The sequence below is a fragment of the Phocoena sinus genome, chromosome 3 (genome assembly GCF_008692025.1).
Source record: "Phocoena sinus isolate mPhoSin1 chromosome 3, mPhoSin1.pri, whole genome shotgun sequence".
In the NCBI taxonomy this organism is placed as follows: Eukaryota; Metazoa; Chordata; class Mammalia; order Artiodactyla; family Phocoenidae; genus Phocoena; species Phocoena sinus.
The window spans coordinates 86,232,595-86,250,324 of record NC_045765.1 but is presented as its reverse complement, the minus strand read 5'-3'; positions in this window follow the sequence as shown (position 1 = coordinate 86,250,324).

Genomic DNA, 17,730 nt, shown 5'->3' with positions numbered 1-17,730 from the left:
TAACTCCTATGGCATGCATTGACCTGTGGCTTAAGGAATGTATTGAATATTAACATAAGCATTGATTTGTTTATATTCTTTCTTGTTTTGCCTAGGATTTTTGAAAGCTCCATGTATGCATGTCTACGAATGTAAGCCCCTTGATAACAAAGCCAGAAACTTATAATTTTTTCCTCTCCCACACAGAAGTGATTTATTGTACAAACCCATTAATTTAAAATCTGTTGATAGCTTCCCCTAAAAAATCATGAAAGGAGAAAAAGTGTTGAAAATATAATTAAATAAAAGAATGTCCATATGATATAATGAGCTCAAACAGAGGACTTGAGAGAGAATCCCCATTTGTCTCACTTCTTTTACTCCTGCCTTCAGTTCTTCAATGTCAGCACTTTTTCTGGGCCAGTGAAATCTCTAGAACCAAAAATATCTGAATTATTTGGTAAGATGCTGCATTTCCTCTTCGGATTCAGCTTTATCTGCCTAGAAATCTCTAGCATATTAATGTTGCTAATTTCATCACTGATACTGACCCACACAAAGTAAAATGTTAGCCTGATGTTTTGATAGATTCATAATTTTATTTTCTGTTTTGAAGGAATCAGAGGGCTACAATTCCATTCAATCTGCAGGAAAATGGCTTTCACCTTCATCACTCTATAGTAATGACTTTCCCTAGGGTCTCTAACTCCAATGGACATTTTCAAATGCACCATTTTACTTGACCCTCAGCTGTAGTTAACACTGCTTACCATCTCTTCTTTCTGAAAACTTGATTTTTCTTTATGGTGTTGCACTGATCTATTTATGTACTGGCTACTTTTCAGTCTTGTTTTGATACTCCTCTGGTTACCTGACCTTTAACTATTACAACTCAAAGCAATTTTTCTTCTTCCTGCTCTTTACTCTAGCCCATAATATTTATTCATGCCCATATTCAATTAATGTCTATATCCTCTAGATGCTATTTTTTTAAATTTAGGCATGTCTTCCAGCTCTACACTCTTGTATAATTATAAACAGAAAACAAAATGAAATTTCAGCTGAACGAGATGGAAAATCGGAGTATTTCTTGACACTTCCTCCACACCCACCCACTACACAGTTGATCACTAATTTCTTTCAAAATTATCTCCTTGGGGCTTCCCTGGTGGCGCAGTGGTTGAGAGTCCACCTGCCGATGCAGGGGGGCTCGTACCCTGTCCGGGAAGATCCCACATGCCGTGGAGCGGCTGGGCCCGTGAGCCATGGCCGCTGAGCCTGCGCGCCCGGAGCCTGTGCTCCGCAACGGGAGAGGCCACAACAGTGAGAGGCCCGTGTACCGCAAAAAAAAAAAAAAATTATCTCCTCAAATACTTTCAAATGTGACCTCTCTTTTCCATTTCTATATATCTTCCTTATTCTGAGTTACTCTGTCATGTGCATGGTCTTTGGTGACTATCTACCAGGTCATCCCATATTTATCTTTGCAATTTCCTTTCTATAATAAAGCCATAAGGACCTTTTAGAAAGAAAGAGACACACATTGCTGACTTATATAAAACAGTTTAATAGTTTCTCATTGACGTTTGGATAAAGTATAAAATCCTTCAGACCCATAAGGGCATTTATATCAAGCCTGTGCTTTTATTTACAGTCTATTCTTTTGCCATTATTCTCATCAATCCCTGTTATAGAATCACACTGGCCTTTGTACCATCTCCGCCCTATGTCAAAATTCTGTTTATCTCAGTGAATTTGCATGTGCCGTTCCTGGTATTCCAAAAACCTCATCCCCACCAATTGCCTAATTTATTCTTACTCATTCTTCAGATTTCAGGAAAATCTTTCCAGGACACCCATAAGCTTTATCTATACAAGGCACCCCAGGGTTTTCCTTGGTGAGAACACTTAACATGAGGTCTACCCACTTAACAAATTTGTACTTGTACAATACTTTATAGTTGACTTTATTTATATTGTTGAACAGCAGATCTCTACAGCTTATTTATCATGCTGAATGAAATTTTACGCCCATTAATTTTCCTCTCCCCCAGCACCTGAAAACCATCATTCCAAAGTTTGAGTCTATGAATTTGACTATTTTGGATACCTCATATAACTGGAATCATGCAGTATTTGTCTTTTTGTAACTGGATTATTTAATTTAGCTTAATTCCCTAAAGGTTCATCCATGTTATCCAATATTATAGAATTTCCTATGTCTTTAAGGCCTAATAGTATTATTGTACATATGTATACTACACTTTTTTTTAATCTATTCATCTTTTGATAAACATTTACTTTGTTTTCATATGTTGGCTTGTGTGAAAAGTGCTGTAAGCCACACGAAAGTGCTAATATTCTTCAAGAACCTGATTTCAGTTCTTTTAAATAAAGACTCAAAAGTGGGATTGCTGGACCATGTGGCAGTTCTATTTTTAATTTTTTTAGGAAACTCCATCCTGTTTTACATAGAGGCTGCACTATTTTACATTCCCACCAAAACTGTGCAACGGGTTCTAATTTCTCCATATTCTCACCAACATTTGCTGTCTTTTGTTGTTTGTTTGTTTTGATAATAGCCATCCTAACAAGTAAGAGGTAACATTTCATTGTGGTTTTGATTTGCATTTCTCTGATGATTAGTTTATATTTTCAGCTCACATCTTCCTTTTAAGTTACATTCTCATGTGTTCAGTTATCTATCGGACATATCTACTTGTGATGCCCAATATCTAGACCTTAAACCAACATCTTCAGGCATAAAACTGCTCCTTCTCAACCTTTTCTATCTCAGCAAACGTGATCATAGCCAATTCATTAATGGAGGCAAAAATACATTTTGAATGTTTAGTATATGATAGGCAATCTTTTTTGTATTAGTGATACAACGATTAACAAGGCACACAATCTTCTGCCTTTAAAATCTTCCTACTGGGGGTAGGAAGGGAGAATCGAATAAATAAACAAGTAAAAACCATAAATATAGATCATATAGATCGTGATATATGCAATGAAGTGAATAAACATGGTGATGTGGTTTATGTAGTACAGTTAAGTCACCTTTAAAGAGTTTGTATTTGAACTGAAATGTGAATGATACATGCAGGGAGCCAAGGAAAGATAATTCCATGCAAAAGAACCTTTAAAAGCAAATCTACAGGGGTAGATATGAGATTCAAATTTTGATTGGAGAAAAGTAGGCAATGTGACTAGAAGAAAATAATAGAAGAAAAATGTGGTTAGAGATGGTGTCTTAGAGATAAGAAGGGACCAGGTGTCAAGTTGGGCACAGAAGTTATAATAAGGAGTTAGAATACTATTTTAAGAATAGTGAGAAACCACGTAAGTGTTTAATAAGCAGTATGTAAAGATCCAATTCATTTTATTAAAATATGATTCTCTCCATAGTGTGGAGTTTATGTCAGAGGTGTGTAATTATGGACCCTAGAGGACAAATTAGTAGGCCATTGTAAAAGACTAAGGGAGGGACAATGATGGTGAATTGAAATAATGGTCATTGTGGACATGGAGACTGATGCATATTTTGGAGGTAAAAATGAAATAAATTGATTATGATTTGACTTAGTCTAGTCAAAGAATGGGAGAAATCATGAAATAGCCCAAGACATTGGCTTGAACAAATGATAATGGTGCTATTTATGAAGCTGGATAAGTCATTAGGAGCAAACTGGAGGAAGAATTACATGGTATGGTTGAAATGCATAAAACATGAAAATAGAAATATTAAATAGTTTGTATGGAAGCTTAGGAGAACAGCCATGGTAAAGATATATTTGTGTCATTATCAGGAAGCCATGTATAGCAGACAGATATTTACTTTGAGATGCTCCTTCATGGAAGGACTTGTTGACCCAGCAGCTGGGAGTGCTCTCAACAGAGAGACTCCAGTTGTCAGCTCCTTCAGGATCTGCGTCAGGTACAGAAAGTCCCTTCTCCCAAATCACACATCCCCAGAGCAGCAGACATCCAATAACTGACCACAGTGAAGATATAAAAGTTTGACCTCCATGGGACAACCCTGGTCCTCTACACACAGGTGTTTCCTAGGGGTCTTATTGGCCCACACTGTAGTTTGACTTCTTACTCTGCCCAATCCTGCTCTCTTCCCCTCTGATCCACAAATGCCAGTCTCTAATAAATATCCGACATGTTCCATTTCTGCATCTATTTCCAGAAAGACAAACCTGTGACAACATAACACTTGATGAGGACTTTTATAGAGTGATATAGAGAAAACAAGGAAAGAGAAAAGATGATTAATACTGAGTAAAAGGAGGGAGAGGGTAAGAGGGGAGAGGAAAAGAGAAGACAAGACAGAGAAGAGAAAAAAATGAAGAGAAAAGAAGAGGAGAAAAGAAGAGAGAATGGTGGGGGAGAAATAAATGGGAGGGAAGGGAGGGTTAAAAAGGGAGCTCAGAATCAAGCCCTGGTCCAAGAATTAAAAAAAACATTAAATTTTAGAAAAAGGAAGATAATTAATGATGAAAATGGGACAATCTACAAAAAAGAGTAGAAGCAATCGACATTCCTATCAGTGAAGCAACTGCTCATGACAATAACTTGGAAGATATTCTTGACACTTTTACTTGTGTCAATCTCACTACTCAGTCACTAAATCTTTTCAATTTGTATTTTCTAAGGTACATTAATCTCACCAATTCTATCTCTTTATAGTGTCCCCCCTTGTTAGAACTATGCAGTAGGTTTGTAACTGGTCTCCATACACCCACATTTGTTCTGCAGTCTAGTCTCTACAACCCAGAAGCATATAGGTTTTTTGTTTTTTTTTAATAGACTTTATTTTTTAGAGAAATTTTATGTTCAGAGCAAAACTGAAGGGAAGGTATAGAGATTTTGCATATACTCCCTGGAGTACACATTCAATGGCCCCCCACCCCACCATTGCCAATGTTCCTCACCAGAGTGATAATACATTTGTTACAACTGACAAACCTACATTGACATCATTATTACCCAAAGTCCGTAGTTTACCTTAAATTTCACTCCATGTGTTGTACATTCTATGGGTTTGGGGAAATGTATAATGGCATGTATCTAACATAACAGTATCAAACAGTATTTTCACTATCCTAAAGATCCTCTATGTTCTGCCTATTCATCTTTCCCACCCACAGATCTACAACCCCTGGCAACAACTGATCTTTTTATTGTCTTCATAGTTTTGCCTTTTACATCATGTCATATAGTTTGAATCATGTAGTATGTAGACTTTTCAGGTTGCCTCTTTTCATTTCATTATATGCATTTAAGTTTCGTCCATGTCTTTTCATAGCCTGATAACTCATTTCTTTTGAGTGTTGAATAATATTTCATGTTCTGGATATACCAGAGTTTACCTGTTAACCTACTAAAAGACATTTTTTGTTTCCAAGTTTTGGCAATTATGAGTAAAGCTGCTCTAAACATTAGGATGTAGGTTTTTTGTGAACATAAGTTTTCATTTCCTTTGGATAAATGCCAAGGAGCACAACTGCTGGATCATATAAGAAGAGTCAAACTGTCCTGTAAAGAAATGGCTGTGTCATTTTGCATTCCCAATAGCAATGAATGAGTTCCTGTTGCTCCACACTCTTCAGTGTTGTTGATGGTCTAGACTTTAGGCATTCTAATGGGTATGTCGTGGTATTCTATTGTTGTTTTAATTTGCATCTCTCAGTTGGTGTACCATATGAATCATCTTTTTGTGTACTTATTTGACATGTGTATTCTTCTTTGCTGACCTGGTAAAGTGTTCAGCCCACTCTTTAGTCAGCTTATTTGTTTTCTTATTGTTGAATTTCAAGAGTTCTTTGTATATTTTTATAACAATTCCTTTACCAGATATATTTTTTGTAAATATTTTCTCCCCATCTGTGGCTTTTCATTTCATCCTCTTACAGTGTCTTCACAGAGAAGAAAAATTTATTTTCAATAAAGTTCAGTTTATCAATTCTTTGCTTTATGATTAGGATCATGCCTTTGGTGTTTTATCTAAAAAGTCATCACCAAACACAAGGTCATCTAGGTTTTCTCCTATGTTATTCTTTAGAGCTGTATAGTTTTGTGTTTTACTTTTAGCTCTTTGATCCATTTTGAGTAATTTCTGTGAAGAGTGTAAGGTCTGCATCCAGATTCATTTTTCTTGAATGCAGATGTCCAGAGTATATAGTTTTTAATCAAATAAATCTGACCCTATAACAACCTTGTCTATCCTCTTCAATGGCTTCCCAAAACTCTTAGGTCAAAACCATTTACTATGGTCTTCTTGGCTATGTATGAATCTCAGGGCTTTAAAATATTCTTCTCTCCCTTACTGTAGCAGTCCTCTCCTAATTACTAATTCATCTTCAAATCTGAGTTTCAGGTCTCTGCTTCAGGAACATCTTTCCTAAACACCTCAAGTAGGTAAGGTACAATGTGAAGTATATTCACTTTACACTGTATTTTTCTCCTTGCTGCTCTTGTCCCAAATATGAGCTAAGATGATTTAAATGTTTTTTTTCTCAGAAGGCTCAAAATTCCATAAAAACAGGGGTTTTGTCTAATCCTAGTATCCTCAGCAGAGTGCCAAGGAAATGCTTGGTGTTCCACAAATGCTTATTAAACAAATTGATAAAAGATTGACTATAACACTCTGGTTATATTAAGAAGACAATAATAATTGTACCAATTTGACACACAATTTTCTAACAGATGCCTGTATTGAGCCCCTCAAAATTTTTGACTCTTTATTCTCTTCTCTCATATTTGGTCTTATAAGGAACAAAAGTTTAATTATTTAAACTTTTGTGATACAACTAACTATTAAGTTCTTCATTCCATAATGTTTCCTTTTGATTAGTTAAATTATTTGTGCATGAGATAGAACTTAAGGTAGCAATGTAACATCCAACAATTAATTAGATTCATAAAGGAAAATTTCTCCTAGGTGAGATATGTGGCTTAAAAAATAAAACAAAGTGTACTACTTGTAAAAGAATGCAGGTTAGAATAGCTTTCAAAATATTATCTTCTTGCTATTTTCAACTAAGAGAGTTATTTGACCTTGTCAGTGATGGCAGATAAAGTTTAGTGCTCACAAAATGCAGTCAACCCTTCCCCATGTCCATTCCCACACTAATATTTAAATTTTCAACCTGGAGTTTTTTTGAGAATAAATATTTCTTCCCTCAAATTTCCAGCAAAGTAAGTTTCTATTTGATAACATTAGTTAAAAGTGATGATGCCACAATGTAAATAAATTAAATGAATATACACAGCCATTTTTCACATTTCTCTTACTAAGATTTAATGACAATGCTGGCCTCAGAGAAACCAGAAAGTTGAGATGGTCCTAGAATGAGTTTTTATTCATTATTAAACAGATCCCCAAAGATATTAAAATTTACAATTATTGGAGTTAGTTTTGCTAGTAACATATTTTCAGGCAACTGGGGACAAAGTATTTCTGATTAAATTGAAGCATTTCTTCTGCTTCTGGAAATCCTATACGAGTACCTTCTAACTTCCTCTATTTGTGGGAGACTTCCCAAAAGGTGGTTAATTACAAGAACATACAACCTAAGTTATGATGAAAGTAAATCTTTTCCTGTGATGTATTTAACATGAGAAAAATATCAAACAATGCACTTGAACGTTCTTGATTTTACCATTTAGTCACTGATCCTTTAATAAGTACAAAGTGGTATTAAATACTCTATCCATTGGCCATATTTTTTCCTTAATATATGTAAGATTAAAATCAAAATCTTGTTACACATTAAAGTAAGAATTATTTTATGGAGGATCATTTGCTTACTGTTTATTTGGTGAAAACCTCAAAGTATTATTTTGGGGCTGGATGGAATATGAGCAGCCAAGACTGGCATTGTCAGAAACAGCACACAGCATAGGGCTGATTCAGGATTTCTGAAGTGATTTAAACTCCCACTGACTATTAACCTTCACATTTGCATTTGGGTGAGATCCTGAGTTATTCTTTAACAAACATTAGCATGATATGCCTCATACACATCAGAAATTTCCCAGGAATCAATAGAGAAATTGGAGATAGATTTAGAAGTCTGGGAGAGATTGGCAGAGTTAGAAGTGAATGTCAGGAAACATAAGTTATGACATTTCCCCATCAGTGGAAGCAGAGGTAACTCCATTGGTAGTGAATGATAAGTAATTATCTTTTTTTCTCGTAAATATTTCCTTGTAAATAACTGTTCTATCCTAATAAATAAGTTATATTCAACTGCTCCCTCATTTTTTTCCCTAATGTTCCAATGCACACAACTTGCTGAGATGAAATGTAAGTGCATTCTATTTCATTTGATAAAAAACGTTGACTCTTCGAGAGAAGAAAGGAAACCTATCTTCACAAAACACTAAAATTTTATTTGCAAAATAGTCTCTTTCCCATCAATATCAGATTGCTTTGCTATTATAACTATATTTTCTTGACAATTTTGAAAGACCACAAAAAGTTATATCTAAAACACTATCCTAAATATAGGGGAAAAGTCAATATTAATTCCCAGATAATATACCCAATTTATTAAACAGTCTGACATTGCCAATGTGAGTTCAAAAAATGTGTTTGTTATGGTGCTTGTTTTGATTTTACAACTAGGCTATTTAATCAAGTTATTTTACAATCTCTCTTTTCTCCTCATTACCATCATCTGTCATCCCTGGCAAAGCTTCTTACACCTGATAAGCACACATACACACACACTGACACACACACATACACATACTACAGTACAATTTAGATCAATAAACACTCCACTCTCACTTCTGAGTCTCCATTTGACATGCTCTGGGGGAAGAGTAGGTCCCTAACATACATAGTAGACATGGCAGAAATATAAATGAGACATTAGGTACTGTGAATCCATGTATTTAAAAGTAATGAATCATGCTAACTGCTAAATAAAATATAACCCTGACAAATATAATTTATTACAACATAGAAAAATATGTGTAAAGTTATGTTTTTATACCTAAAAGTAAGCAAAATATCAAAGAAAATTAATAATAACACATTATTAGGTATTGAGCTTATAGGCTAGTGATGTTTGGAGGGGAAATAAAAAAGTATATATAATCGATAAATTAGTAGATAGTTATCCATAAAAACTTGAAAAATATGTTATGACCAGGATTTTCATGTAATGGCATTTGATCGGTAGTGATAACTTAAAGGATTTAACAACTGTATTTGTATTCAAACCACTCAAAATTTGGAGATTTTACATAAATGTAAATTAATGCTCATGTTAATGTAAAAATAATATCTTCATGTTTTCAAAACAGGTATATTCTCACAATTTAAATGTATCTATTAAAATTTAAGGGCAAATACAAATTATACTGAATGCATATTGAAATTTTAAATAAAAATTCTTTAACTCACTTTTCCTTGTTTTAATATTTTATTTAATTTTATTTTTGTTTAATATTTTAATCTCAACATTCAATATCTATGCAGTTGCTAATGTAAATAATTGCTGTCAGGCTTCCCTGGTGGCGCAGTGGTTGACAGTCCACCTGCCAATGCAGGGGACACGGGTTCGTGCCCTGGTCTGGGAAGATCCCACATGCCGTGGAGCGGCTGGGCCTGTGAGCCATGGCCGCTGAGCCTGCGCATCCAGAGCCTGTGCTCCACAACGGGAGAGGCCACAACAGTGAGAGGCCCGCGTACCACAAAAAAAAAAAAAAAAAAATTGCTGTCATATTTCATCCATTGACAATTGGACGTACACATGTACAAATACAGCTCAATATGAATTATTTAATATGAATTATTTAATATCCTCAGCCAACTAGTGTAAATGTTATAAAAATTGTGCTAACTAATGGCTAATTCCAGAGCACAAATTAGTACATGGAAATCAAAAACATAAACAAGAAAATGAATACCCTGACATTACTGAGAAAATTGGAAATAATAGTTTTCTATATAATAATAATTGACATTTATGCTGTATAAGATAAAAGAATTAACAAGGTTATCAATGTCTTTTTTGTTCCATAAGCACTGTGTTACTCGAATTCTTCCCTCACTCCAAAGCAGGGCCTATTACCAAAAACATTAATAGTGGCATACTTCATTTACCTGGTGTTTTAAAGACATAAGGCAAGAGAGGATATACCATGTTCTTGGACTGGAAGAATCAACATTGTGAAAATGACTGTACTACCAAAAGTAATCTACAGAACTAATGCAATCCCTATTAAACTACCAATGACATTTTTCACAGAACTAGAACAAAATATTTCACAGTTTGTATGGAAACACAAAAGACCCCGAATAGCCAAAGCAATCTTGAGAAAGAAAAATGAGGCTGGAGGAATCAGGCTCCCGGACTTCAGACTATACTTCAAAGCTACAGTAATCAAGACAGTATAGTACTGGCACTAAAACAGAAATACAAATCAATGGAACAGGATAGAAAGCCCAGAGATAAACCCACACACATATGGTCACCTTATTTTTGATAAAGGAGGCAAGAATATGCAATAGAGAAAAGACAGCCTCTTCAATAAGTGGTACCGGGAAAAATGGACAGCTACATGTAAAAGAATGAAATTAGAACACTCCCTAACACCATACACAAAAATAAACTCAAAATGGATTAGAGACCTAAATGTAAGACTGGGCACTATAAAACTCTTAGAGGAAAACATAGGAAGAACACTCTTTGACATAAATCACAGCAAGACATTTTTTGATCCACCTCCTAGAGTAATGGAAATTAAAACAAAAATAAACAAATGGGACCTAATGAAACTTCAAAGCTTTTGCACAGCAAAGGAAACCATAAAAAAGATGAAAAGACGACCCTCAGAATGGCAGAAAATATTTGCAAATGAATCATTGGACAAAGGATTAATCTCCAAAATTTACAAGCAGCTCATGCAGCTCAATATCAAATAAATAAACAACCCAATACAAAAATTGGTAGAAGACCTAAATAGACATTTCTCCAGAGAAGATATACAGATAGCTAACAAACACATGAAAGAATGCTCAACATCACTAATCATTAGAGAAATGCAAATCAAAACTACAATGAGGTATCACCTCACACCAGTCGGAATGGCCATCATCAAAAAATCTACAAACAATAAATGCTGGAGAGGGTGTGGATAAAAGGGAACCCTCTTGCACTGTGGTGGGAATGTAAATTGATACAGCCACTATGGAGAACAGTATGGAGGTTCCTTAAAAAAACTGAAAATGACCCAGCAATTTCACTACTGGGCATATACCCTGAGAAAACCATAATTCAAAAAGAGTCATATACCACATGTTCATTGCAGCACTATTTACAATAGCCAGGACATGGAAGCAACCTACGTGCCCATCAACGGATGAATGGATAAGGAAGATATGGCACATATATACAGTGGAATATTACTCAGCCATAAAAAGAAACAAAATTGGGTTGGGGCTCACGGGCCTACTTGCTCCGCGGCATGTGGCGTCCTCCCACACCGGGGCTCGAACCCGTGTCCCCTGAATTAGCAGGCAGATTCTCAACCACCGCACCACCAGGGAAGCCCCGAGATTGATCTACAAAGGAGAATTATTATACAACAGGGAAGTATTTTCGACTGAGCTTCAGGGGGTCGGCAGGAAGATGGCGGAAGAGTAAGACGTGGAGATCGCCTTCCTCCTCACGGATACACCAGAAATACATCTACACGTGGAACAACTCCTACAGAACACCTACTGAAGGCTGGCAGAAGACCTCAGAGCTCCCAAAAGTGTGGATGAAAGGCTCTTGGTGCTCCAGACCAGGAGGCAGGGCTCTGCCTCTGAGGTAGGAGAGCCAACTTCAGGACACTGATCAACAAGAGACCTCCCAGCTCCACATAATATTAAACGGTGGAAATCTCCCAGAGACCTCCATCTTAACACCAGCACCCAGCTTCACTCAACGACCAGCAAGCCACAGTGCTGGACAACCTATGCCAAACAACTAGCAAAACAGGAACACAACCCCACCCATTAGCAGAGAGGCTGCCTAAAATCATAACAAGGCCACAGACACCCCAAAACACACCACCAGACGTGAACCTGCCCACTAGAGAGACATGATCCAGCCTCATCCAGCACAACACAGGCACTAGTCCCCTCCACCAGGAAGCCTACACAACCCGCTGAAACAACCTTAGCCACTGGAGACAGACATCAAAAACAACGGGAACTACGAACGTGCAGCCTGCAAAAAGGAGACCCCAAACACAGTAAGATAAGCAAAATGAGAAGACAGAAAAACACACAGCAGATGAAGGAGCAAGATAAAAACCCACCAGACCTAACAAATGAAGAGGAAATAGGCAATCTACCTGAAAAAGAATTCAGAATAATGATAGTAAGGATGATCCGAAATCTTGGAAGTAGAATGGACAAAATGCAAGAAACAGTTAACAAGGACCTACAAGAACTAAAGATGAAACAAGTAACGATGAACAACGCAATAAATGAAATTAAAAGTACTCTAGATAGGATCAATAGCAGAATAACTGAGGCAGAAGAACGGATAAGTGACCTGGAAGATAAAGTAGTGGAAATAACTACTGCAGAGCAGAAAAAAGAATGAAAAGAACTGAGGACAGTCTCAGAGACCTCTGGGACAACATGAAACGCACCAACATTCGAATTATAGGGGTTCCAGAAGAAGAAAAAAAAAGAAAGGGACTGAGAAAATATTTGAAGAGATTATAGTTGAAAACTTCCCTAATATGGGAAACGAAATAGTTAATCAAGTCCAGGAAGCACAAAGAGTCCCATACAGGATAAATACAAGGAGAAATACGCCAAGACACATATTAATCAAACTATCAAAAATTAAATACAAAGAAAGCATATTAAAAGCAGCAAGGGAAAAACAACAAATAACACACAAGGGAATACCCATAAGGTTAACAGCTGATCTCTCAGCAGAAACCCTACAAGCCAGAAGGGAGTGGTAGGACATACTGAAAGTGATGAAGGAGAAAAACCTGCAACCAAGACTACTCTACCCAGCAAGGATCTCATTCAGATTTGATGGAGAAATTAAAACCTTTACAGACAAGCAAAAGCTGAGAGAGTTCAGCACCACCAAACCAGCTTTACAACAAATGCTAAAGGAACTTCTCTAGATAAGAAATGCAAAAGAAGGAAACGACCTATAATAACGAACCCAAAACAATATAGAAAATGGGAATAGGAACATACATATCAATAATTACCTTAAATGTAAATGGACTAAATGCTCCCACCAAAAGACACAGATTGGCTGAATGGATACAAAAATAAGATCCTTATATATGCTGTCTACAAGAGACCCACCTCAGACCTAGAGACACATACAGACTGAAAGTAAGGGGATGGAAAAAGATATTCCATGCAAATGGAAACCAAAAGAAAGCTGGAGTAGCAATTCTCATATCAGACAAAATAGACTTTAAAATAAGGACTATTAAAAGGGATAAAGAAGGACACTACATAATGATCAAGGGATCGATCCAAGAAGAAGATATAACAATTGTAAATATTTATGCACCCAACATAGGAGCACCTCAATACGTAAGGCAAATACTAACAGCCATAAAAGGGGAAATCGACAGTAACACATTCATAGTAGGGGACTTTAACACCCCACTTTCACCCATGGACAGATCATCCAAAATGAAAATAAATAAGGAAACACAAGCTTTAAATGATACATTAAACAAGATGGACTTAATTGATATTTATAGGACACTCCATCCAAAAACAACAGAATACACCTTTTTCTCAAGTGCTCATGGAACATTCTCCAGGATAGATCATATCTTGGGTCACAAATCAAGCCTTGGTAAATTTAAGAAAACTGAAATTGTATCAAGTATCTTTTCTGACCACAACGCCATGAGACTAGATATCAATTACAGGAAAAGATCTGTAAAATATACAAACACATGGAGGCTAAACAATACACTACTTAATAACCAAGTGATCACTGAAGAAATCAAAGAGGAAATAAAAAAATACCTAGAAACAAATGACAATGGAGACACAACGACCCAAAACCTATGGGATGCAGCAAAAGCAGTTCTAAGGGGGAAGTTTATAGCAATACAAGCCCACCTTAAGAAGCAGGAAACATCTCGAATAAACAACCTAACCTTGCACCTCAAGCAATTAGAGAAAGAAGAACAAAAAAGCCCCAAAGCTAGCAGAAGGAAAGAAATCATAAAAATCAGATCAGAAATAAATGAAAAAGAAATGAAGGAAACGATTGCAAAGATCAATAAAACTAAAAGCTGGTTCTTTGAGAAGATAAACAAAATAGATAAACCACTAGCCAGACTCATCAAGAAAACAAGGGAGAAGACTCAAATCAATAGACTTAGAAATGAGAAAGGAGAAATAACAACTGACACTGCAGAAATAAAAAAAATCATGAGAGATTACTACAAGCAACTCTATGCCAATAAAATGGACAATCTGGAAGAAATGGACAAATTCTTAGAAATGCACAACCTGCCAAGACTGAATCAGGAAGAAATAGAAAATATGAACAGACCAATCACAAGCACTGAAATTGAAACTGTGATTAAAAATCTTCCAACAAACAAAAGCCCAGGACCAGATGGCTTCACAGGTGAATTCTATCAAACGTTTAGAGAAGAGCTAACACCTATCCTTCTCGAACTCTTCCAAAATATAGCAGAGGGAGGAACACTCCCAAATTCCTTCTACGAGGCCACCATCACCTTGATACCAAAACCAGACAAGGATGTCACAAAGAAAGAAAACTACAGGCCAATATCACTGATGAACATAGATGCAAAAATCCTCAACAAAATACTAGCAAACAGAATCCAACAGCACATTAAAAGGATCATACACCATGATCAAGTGGGGTTTATCCCAGGAATGCAAGGATTCTTCAATATACGCAAATCTATCAATGTGATAAACCATATTAACAAATTGAAGGAGAAAAACCATATGATCATCTCAATAGATGCAGAGAAAGCTTTTGACAAAATTCAACACCCATTTATGATAAAAACCCTCCAGAAAGTAGGCATAGAGGGAACTTTCCTCAACATAATAAAGGCCATATATGACAAGCCCACAGCAAACATCATCCTCAATGGTGAAAAACTGAAAGCATTTCCACTAAGATCAGGAACAAGACAAGGTTGCCCACTCTCACCACTCTTATTCAACATAGTTTTGGAAGTTTTAGCCACAGCAGTCAGAGAAGAAAAGGAAATAAAAGGAATCCACATCGGAAAAGAAGAAGTAAAGCTGTCACTGTTTGCAGATGACATGATACTATACATAGAGAATCCTAAAGATGCTACCAGAAAACTACTAGAGCTAATCAATGAATTTGGTAAAGTAGCAGGATACAAAATTAATGCACAGAAATCTCTGGCATTCCTATATACTAATGATGAAAAATCTGAAAGTGAAATCAAGAAAACACTCCCATTTACCATTGCAACAAAAAGAATAAAATATCTAGGAATAAACCTACCTAAGGATACGAAAGACCTGTATGCAGAAAATTATAAGACACTGATGAAAGAAATTAAAGATGATACAAATAGATGGAGAGATATACCATGTTCTTGGATGGGAAGAATCAACATTGTGAAAATGACTCTACTACCCAAAGCAATCTACAGATTCAATGCAATCCCTATCAAACTACCACTGGCATTTTTCACAGAACTAGAACAAAAAATTTCGCAATTTGTATGGAAACACAAAAGACCCCGAATAGCCAAAGCAATCTTGAGAACGAAAAAAGGAGCTGGAGGAATCAGGCTCCCTGACTTCAGACTATACTACCAAGCAACAGTAATCAAGACAGTATGGTACTGGCACAAAAACAGAAAGATAGATCAGTGGAACAGGATAGAAAGCCCAGAGATAAACCCACGCACATATGGACACCTTATCTTTGATAAAGGAGGCAGGAATGTACAGTGGAGAAAGGACAGCCTCTTCAATAAATGGTGCTGGGAAAACTGGACAGGTACATGTAAAAGTATGAGATTAGATCACTCCCTAACACCATACACAAAAATAAGCTCAAAATGGATTAAAGACCTAAATGTAAGGCCAGAAACTATCAAACTCTTAGAGGAAAACATAGGAAGAACACTCTATGACATAAATCACAGCAAGATCCTTTCTGACCCACCTCCTAGAGTAATGGAAATAAAAACAAAAATACACAAATGGGACCTAATGAAACTTCAAAGCTTTTGCACAGCAAAGGAAACCATAATCAAGACCAAAAGACAACCCTCAGAATGGGAGAAAACATTTGCAAATGAAGCAACTGACAAAGGATTAATCTCCAAAATTTACAAGCAGCTCATGCAGCTCAATAACAAAAAAACAAACAACCCCATCCAAAAATGGGCAGAAGACCTAAACAGACATTTCTCCAAAGAAGATATACAGAATGCCAACAAACACATGAAAGAATGCTCAACATCATTAATCATTAGAGAAATGCAAATCAAAACTACAATCAGATATCATCTCACACCAGTCAGAATGGCCATCATCAAAAAATCTAGAAACAATAAATGCTGGAGAGGGTGTGGAGAAAAGGGGACACTCTTACACTGCTGGTGGGAATGTGAATTGGTTCAGCCACTATGGAGAACAGTATGGAGGTTCCTTAAAAAACTACAAATAGAATTACCATATGACCCAGCAATCCCACTACTGGGCATATACCCTGAGAAAACCAAAATTCAAAAAGAGTCATGTACCAAAATGTTCATTGCAGCTCTATTTACAATAGCCCGGAGATGGAAAGAACCTAAGCGCCCATCATCGGACGAATGGATAAAGAAGATGTGGCACATATACACAATGGAATATTACTCAGCCTTAAAAAGAAATGAAATTGAGATACTTGTAATGAGATGGATAGACCTAGAGTCTGTCATACAGAGTGAAGTAAGTCAGAAAGACAAAGACAAATACCGTATGCTAACACATATATATGGAATTTAAGGGGAAAAAATGTCATGAAGAACCTAGGGATAAGACAGGAATAGAGGCGCAGACCTACTGGAGAACGGACTTGAGGATATGGGGAGGGGGAAGGGTGAGTTTTGACAGGGCGAGAGAGAGTCATGGACATATACACACTAACAAACGTAGTAAGGTAGATAGCTAGGGGGAAGCAGCCGCAAGGCACAGGGATATTAGCTCGGGGCTTTGGGACAGCCTGGAGGGGTGGGAGGGGGAGAGTGGGAGGGAGGGAGACGCAAGAGGGAAGACACATGGGAGCACATGTATATGTATAGCTGATTCACTTTGTTATAAATCAGAAACTAACACACCATTGTAAAGCAATTATACCCCAATAAAGTTGTTAAAAAAAAAAAAAAAGAAACAAAATTGAATTATTTGTAGTGAGATGGATGGGCCTAGAGACTGTCATGCAGAGTGAAGTAAGTCAGAAAGAGAAAAATAAAAGCTTCTGAAGAACCTAGGGGCAGGACAGGACTGAAGAAAGACACAGAGGTAGAGAATGGACTTGAGGACATGGGGAGGGGGAAGGGTAAGCTGGGACGAAGTGAGAGAGTGGCATGGACTTATATATACTACCAAATGTAAAATAGATAGTGGGAAGTAGCTGCATAGCACAGGGAGATCAGTTCAGTGCTTTACAACGACCTACAGGGGAGGGATAGGGAGGATGGGAGGGAGGCTCA